Source organism: Vidua chalybeata, chromosome 5 (assembly GCF_026979565.1).
Source record: "Vidua chalybeata isolate OUT-0048 chromosome 5, bVidCha1 merged haplotype, whole genome shotgun sequence".
NCBI classification, from domain to species: domain Eukaryota; kingdom Metazoa; phylum Chordata; class Aves; order Passeriformes; family Viduidae; genus Vidua; species Vidua chalybeata.
In genome coordinates, this window is record NC_071534.1 from 29,319,791 (window position 1) to 29,327,503 (window position 7,713).

General features: G+C 46.4%; 1 pseudogene; it reads left to right on the top strand.

Annotated features, from left to right (window-relative positions):
• Positions 1-1,205: 1,205 nt before the first annotated feature.
• On the top strand, positions 1,206-5,018 carry LOC128788430 (splicing factor Cactin-like; annotated as a pseudogene).
• The last annotated feature ends 2,695 nt before the right edge of the window (positions 5,019-7,713 follow it).

Consider the following 7,713-nt stretch of genomic DNA (forward strand, 5'->3'; position numbering starts at 1 on the left):
TTGGAGAGAAAAAAAAAAAGTTAGCCAGCTAGTAACTATTAAAGTATAAGTAATTTAAAAGACGAAAACCATATTTGACTCATTTATATAAAATCATCTATAGTCATACATGAAAGGAAAAAAGTTTGCTGAAATGACCCCAGTTCTGTGGGTCTGTTGGCAAAAAAACACATTTGCTTGCAAAAAATTTTACTCCATACAATAGTAAGTTTGAGAATTTGAAATAGAGTTTACAATAATGGTTGTGGCAGTTCTCTGTCCATGACAGATGGGACAAAGATCTGTAAATCTGGACAATACATAGTAAAAAAAACCCCACCCAAACACCACTGAATGAATGTCTTGGTGTTGCAGACAGGTGTGCTGCGAGCCACAGCCCACAGTGAGACAAAACTCAGAAACGGAATGTACAAATGTTTTAGGATGTGGCTTTTGGTGTGTCTTCTATTGGGATCTGTTAGAAGTGAGACAGTTATCTTCTGTTAATTGAGCCACCTGTTAAGACCATGTGGAACAGTTTTTATCTCTTCCACAACCAATCCTCCATCCCAGGGCCCTTCAGAAAATATCTTCTGTTCATGGGCCATGGAGTGTCACTGATAAAATGGCATCATCCCATTGTGAGGTGCTCCACCCAGGGGGAGGAGCCAAGCATTCCTACCTGGATATCATCTGACATTTGGAACACCCCAGCAGCTGTCTTTTCCACTGGATTCCCAGAGGAAGACCAGGCCCATCTACAGCACCCCTGGACCTTTAAAGGAAAATTACACCCATCTACAGGACCACTGCTTCAATAGAACCACACTTGTCACTCCAGGGGGACTGCAGCCACCATCTAGTTGGACTGCTGCCACCACCTTGACCCACAGGGTGTCAGGTCGTATTCTGACTCTGTCAGTGTTGTTTTGTATTACTATATTTTTTTTTCTAAAAAACTATTATTCCTACTCCCATATTTTTGCCCAAGAGCCCCTTAATTTCAAAATTATAATAATTCAGAAGGAGAGGGTTTACATTTACCATTTCAAGAGAAGCTCCTACTTTCCTTAGCAAACACCTGTCTTTTCAAGCCGGGACAACAAAGGTAGGAAAAGACTACAGCTATGACCAGCCATGAGACGGGACGAAACAAGCACAGACAAGAACCGGCCAGCGGAGCAGGACCCGAGTGGCGAGGCCCTGGGGTGGAGCTGCCGCTGCCAATGGGCTCCAGGTTGCACAACCCAGCCCGAGGTGGCCGCTCGGAGCAGGAAAGGGATCAGGACAGGGACCGGGAAAGGGAGAGGGAAAGGGAGCAGTATCAGGAGCACTTGCAGTCCGGGAGCCACAGGTGGCAACACCACAGCCAGAGCAAGAGCCTGAGTTGGGGCCAACGCCAGGAGACAAGCTCTGGCTCAGACTCAGGTGATGAGAGACAAATGGAAAAAGAAGAAAAGCTGCAGCCAGGACCAGCACTGTAAGGACCAGAGGAAACAGCGCTCACAGTCCCAGGACCACTCCTCCAGCTGCAGCCTCCGGCTCCAGCCAGGTGGGACAGGGCAGTGCGGAGCCAGGAGTGGCACCACAGAAGGGATGGATCCAAGTCCTCTGCGTCCTCCATCAGCTCCCTCACCGCACTGCAGCCCCAGGAGGAGCTGGGGCAGCAGCTGAGCCTGAGGGAAGAGAAGAAGAAACAGGCAGCTCTGCTGAAGACCCTGGAGATGCCTGAGGAGAAGCGAGCACAGAGGTTGGCCAAGGAGAGAAAGAAATGGGAGAAGATGGGCTGGGGTGAGAAATACATGGGCTATACCAACACTGACAATCCTTTCAGGGACAACAACCTGCTGGGCACATTCATCTGGAGCAAGGCACTGGAAAAGAAAGGGATCAGCCATCTGGACAAGAAGGACCTGAAGGAGAGGGGATCAAGTGAATCCAGGAGGACAATAGTCTGGAGCTGCAGAAGGTGAAGCAACTGCGCCTGGAGCAGGAAAAAGCCATGCGGGAGCAGGAGCTGGAGATGCTGCAGCAGGAGAAAGAGGCAGAGCACTTCAAAACCTGAGAAGAGCAGGAAGACAACTTCCACTTGCAGCAGGCCAAGCTGTGGTCTAAGATCCAGATTCGGGACAGAAGGGCAAAAACCCATTGATCTTCTGGCCAAGTACATCAGCACAGAGGACGATGACCTGGCTGTTGAGATGCACGAGCCCTACACTTTCCTAAATAGCTTGACCATCTCTGACATGGAGGACCTGGTGGAGGACATCCAGGTGGACATGGAGCTGGAGCAAAGGAAGAACATGGACTTCTGGAGGGACATGACCATCATCACAGAGGATGGAATTGCCAAGCTCTGCAAGCTGGAGGCCTCTAGGAAAGGAGGACCAGGGGAGCGTCATGATGGTGTCAATGCCTCAGTCAGCTCAGATGCACAGTCCGTGTTCAAGGGGAAGACATACAACCAGCTGCAAGCTCTGTACCAGGGCATTGAGAGCAAGATCCAGGCAGGAGGGCCCAACCTGGACACTGGGTACTGGGAGAGCCTTCTGCAGCAGCTGAAGGCTTACATGGCTCAGGCTAGGTGGCAGGAGTGGCACCAGGACATGCTGCATCAGAAGCCGTACAAGCTGAAGCAGGAGCAGGCTGTGGAGAGTGAACTGCTCTTCCCCATCATCAAGCAGGAGCCAGCTTCCCCCAGCAAGAGGCTGGATCCCAAGGAGAGTCTTGAGGCTGGATCCCAAGGAGAGTCAGGGCCATCCTCAGAGCCAGAGCAGGACACAGTGGCCAAGGGAGAGGTGGAGGCCGTGCTGATGGAGGAAGATCTGATCCAGCAGAGCCTGGATGACTATGATGCAGGCAAGTACAGCCCCTGGCTGCTGGGCCCCAATGAGCTGCCCTTCAACAACCCATGTGCTGGAGACTGAGGAGGACACACACGAGCTGCTGCTCCTGCACCAGCAGCTCCAGGTGACAGATGATGCTTCCGAGAGCACTGACAACACCTTCCGTAAGGCCAAGGAGGGCATGGAGACAGACGAGGTGCAGTTCAGCATGGAGATACTGCTCACAGGCAAGGCCTATCTGTGGGCGGACAAGTACTGGCCACGCAAACCCCGCTTCTTCAACCGCATGCACACAGGCTTTGAGTGGAACAAGTACAACCAGACCCACTACGACATCAACAACCCCCCACCCAAGACAATGCAGGGCTATAAGTTCAACATCTTCTACCCCAACCTCATCGACAAGCACACAATGCCTGAGTACTTCCTGGAGGCCTGCCAGGACAACAAGGACTTTGCTATCCTGCACTTCCATGCTGGGCCACCCTATAAGGACATCGCCTTCAAGATCGTCAGCAGAGAGTGAGAGTATTCCCACCGCCACGGCTTCTACTGCCAGTTCACCAATGGCATCTTCCAGCTCTGGTTCCACTTCAAGCGTTACCGGTACTGCCGGTGAGGGCTTAGCGCCCTCAGACACCTGTCGGGGTGGGCAGGAGGCCTCATCTCACAGCACAGACACTGCTCTCCATGCAGAGCCCCAAGGCCTGCCCCTGCACTGGGCATGTTCCTGAGGCTTTTCTCCATCCTTGCATTTATCATGAAGGACCCTGAGACTCTGGTATAAATAAAATAAGGGTTGTTTTAGCCATGAGATCTTGTAAAAAAAAAAAAAGGAAAAAAAAAAGTGATTTTTACAGTTTTTTACAGTTTTGGAGGAATTCAAAGCTGTTTGTGTGCACCATGACACAGTTGCAACGCTGCTAGCTTCTACTATGATAATTAAAAATTTAAGCTCTTATCTATGCCCATATCAACATCACAAAGTTACAAAGGCTTTACCACACCCTCCTTGTAATTCCTTCAGCAAAATAATTCTGTTTTTATTTTAAGCATATGTTGTTCAAATTCTCAGTGTCTTTTGTATTAATAGTATCTAAATAAGTTGAAATATTTATAGATATTAAACGTCAATAAGTTAACTTTACTGATCTTAGCAACACTTAAGTTTCATTACATTTAGGTCTAAGTACTCTCAAATTAGATTTTATCAGTTTGGTATTCTATACGTTTATTATTTTTTCAGTCAAAGTTCATTCATTTCAAATTTTAGTATTGTTTAATATAAATTACCCTATATAAGTTTTGTTAAAAGTCATTTGTCTAAACTGTAAGATATGTAGTTATTTTCCTAGAGACATAAGACAGCTCTGATTAAAACAGTAGGCTGCTTAACTGATCCAAGGTCTGTTTCTACAGCTATTCAATTAAAAAAAAACCTTAGTCCAATTTTCTCAGGTTGTTACTTTTGTTTAAGGAAGTGAAGCTTAAGCAGCTTATTAACACATCCACACATGTGGATGGGCACACATACATACAGAGTCCCTCTCATCTCCAATAGCTTTAGGACTTACTGGCTAATTTCAAACAGGTTTTATAGAGAAACAGAAATTAACCTCAGTGCCCAGGCAGAGAGGAAAAAAAAGCAAAATTAACACCTGTCTGAGGGAAGAACTATCATAATTAGAGAATCAGCTGAGGGGTACATGACAAAAACCAAAAATAAGTCCAACTGCTGTCCCGATATGTAAATTACTGAGGATAAACTTTAGACATGATGAGTTCCTTGTAGGCAGAGTTATTTAAGGCACTCATTCAAGGCTTTTTTTTTTTTTTTTTTTTTAGATCCTTATACTTCTTCCAGTGGAAATGCAGATCTGTTTAGGGCACTTCAGCCTGATGATGATAATTATCTTTTATGGCCTCTCAGAGTTCATGGATCCTCCAAGACTGATGTACTACGAATTGTAAAATAATTCATCTCATGCTGACTTCTTGCATCTGCAGTTTGGGGCTAGAAGTTTCAGGAACACCCAAGCAGACAAGCAGAATTTCCTAACTCTGGTTGAATTAGAAATAGTGCTTAGAAACCTCTTTAACAGTATTTTAGCATTTCAAATTGTGGCTGAAACAAAATTGACAGCAGGAAGCAACCCTTGCTAACATCCAGCACAAGTTTTCAAAGAGACATTAAAAATGCCTGTGACAAAGTGTGTTTGAATGCCCTTTCCTATATCTTGACCAGACATCCCTAGTGCTCATCTGTGGGATAGGTTAAAGCAACAGCTTAGATCATTGCAATTTCTTCCCCTCATCGCTATCCCCAAAAGGTCTCACAAGTCTGGGCTAAAAAGAGTTCATATTGTGGTCCAATTCCAGTGGCATACTCCTTCATAGACAGGCAGCCCTAGAGAGAGTTCCTCCATAAGTCCTATTTGATCCCTAATATTTTTACTAAGCTAAAACCAGAAGAAGATACAGATTTTTTGAGCAGCATTTCAAAAAAATAGCACTAATCATTCATCAGTAACTCTCACTTAGATTTCCTTATTGAGACTCTTTTGAGGAGAAATAATATTTCAAATGAAGATGTGTCTATTAGCATTCAGAGGCATCACTTATTTGATAGCAGAATTGATGCTTTGCTAATCAACTGCTCACACAGGGATCTGAAAAGAAATCCATGAGAATATGACAAGAATAAGACAAGGGATACATGGCTTGGAATGATAGAACACCCTCCTGGGCCTCCTCCAACACCTTCAATTTGTGTATTTTGGAAGATACATTTTCAGCCATCCTATAAAAAGATCAACCAATTACATCATTCTTTTGTTTCATTTCTCATACACAGACTTCACTGGTATATTATTTTTACTGGTTTCTGACCAACACAATTTTTGTGACATTTTTCAAAAAGGCTGTTGAATAGCAAGAAAATTGTAATTATGCTTTCTCTTGGACAAGGAAACTGCAAAGTGTGCTTTATGACAGCATGTTGACTAGTTAGTGTTTTTGCAAAAAAACAAAACATGCCTCAGTCCTGAGATGTATTAACAGCGCTCTGGCTCTCAGAGCCCTGAGGACACCTGTGGCCTTAATGGCCTTGCCAGTCTCACCTGGGGGCCCAGAACCATGACCCCCTGCCCATGGGCACAGCTCAGCTCCAGCCCTCGCTGGGGCCATGTGTTGTGTGCAGCCCCAGGCCTGTGCTACAGATAAGGCCATTTCTGATGCTGTACCCTGGATAATTATTTTACCAACACTCAAGGTATCTCCATCGCCAATCCAGTCTCCTGCTGTTCACAGCAGGACTCCCCCAGACCTGGTCCACCATTTTACCATATTTAGGTCTGTCAGTGGATCCTGCCATTGTCATGGAATCATTTAGCTTGGAAAAGACCTCCAGGATCAATGAGTCCAACCATTGAACAATTTCCACCTGGTCAATTAGACCATGGCACTGAGTGTCACATAATTTCTTGAGCACCTCCAGGGATGCTGACTCTACCACATCCCTGAGAAGCCAGTTCCAATGCCTGACAGCTCTTTCAGTGAGGAAAGTCCTCCTAATGTCCAACCTCAATCCCCCCTAGTGCAGTCTGGGGCTATATCCTCTTGTCCTGTCTCTGGTTGCCTGGGAGAAGAGGACAACGTGTTGTCACCAAGTACTGCAACCCTGGGCTCTGGGGACAGAGGGTCTTGCACAACCCCTGTTGGCATCACCCTTAGTCACAGCATCATCCCCATGTCCAGCCCCTGTTGGGCTGCTCCATTACATCAGGTCAAGTCAAAAACCACAAGAATTTGTGTTCTGGCCTGAATGACAAGGTCACATAGAACATGCAAAACATCTTTCCCCCTGACCCACTTGCATGCTATGTATGAACACACATCCTGCCTGGCCACAGCCAGTGCTGTAGCAGGAAAAATGCTGCTCCTTCTAAAGAGAAGAGGTCAGAGACTTGCTTCAAAACCTTCCCTGCTACTTTCAAGGGCCTGCAGTCAGGAGCCAGGAAATGTTGCACAAAGAAAGGCAGCTAGGGCTATGGAAGTTCAGAGCAGAATTTCACCCCCTGACTGCTGTCACCACTTATGGCTAAATGAGCCAAGCAACACAAGACACAAAAAATGCCCACCAGAATGTACCAGCTTCTGGTACATCAGCTCCTTTTTCTTCCTCCACTCCTTCCTCCTGTACCATCAGCTCCTCTTTCTTCCTTCACTCTAGAAACCCTTATTCCATTATTCCCTTGTTCCAAGGGTTTCTAGAGTGGAGGAAGAAAGAGGAGCTGATGTTTCACAATATCTGCAGATAGTCAATTATTCATATGCCCTAATGGAGAGGGAAAAGAGCAATATTTCCAGTTCAGCATCAGCACATACTGAGAGTGCTGTGAAAAACCACCAGAGGTGTGAAATAGCTGTCAGTCCATGTGAAAGGCCAAGATTAAACACCCCTCTCACCTAGCAACCTTAGTCTAAGGATAGCAATCATGAATCAGCCAGTCAAAGCCCACAGAAGGCTTGCTTCAGGAAACCACCCTTAGAAAGGGCCAGGATGGTTTGGAAATGCACACAGACAAAACCACACCAACAATCTGCCCACAAACCTACAGCCTGTACATGCACAGGCAGATTGCTCCAAGCCTCCCTGGGTATGGGGCTGGGAGCACATCCTCCCATCCTGCCCTATCCAAAGGAGTAAACTGTGCTAACAGAGGAAATGGAGAGGAAGGAAACATCCTCACAAAGGGCAAATCCAAGAAAAGCAGGGGTCTATTTCCAGTCCTCCAAAGTCCCTGCCTGCCAGATGGTCCCTTTGAGCTCCTTGGTGGGGCACAGCTTAGGGCTGTGTTAAGATTCCCCAGAGCTGGGGTAAGCCCGC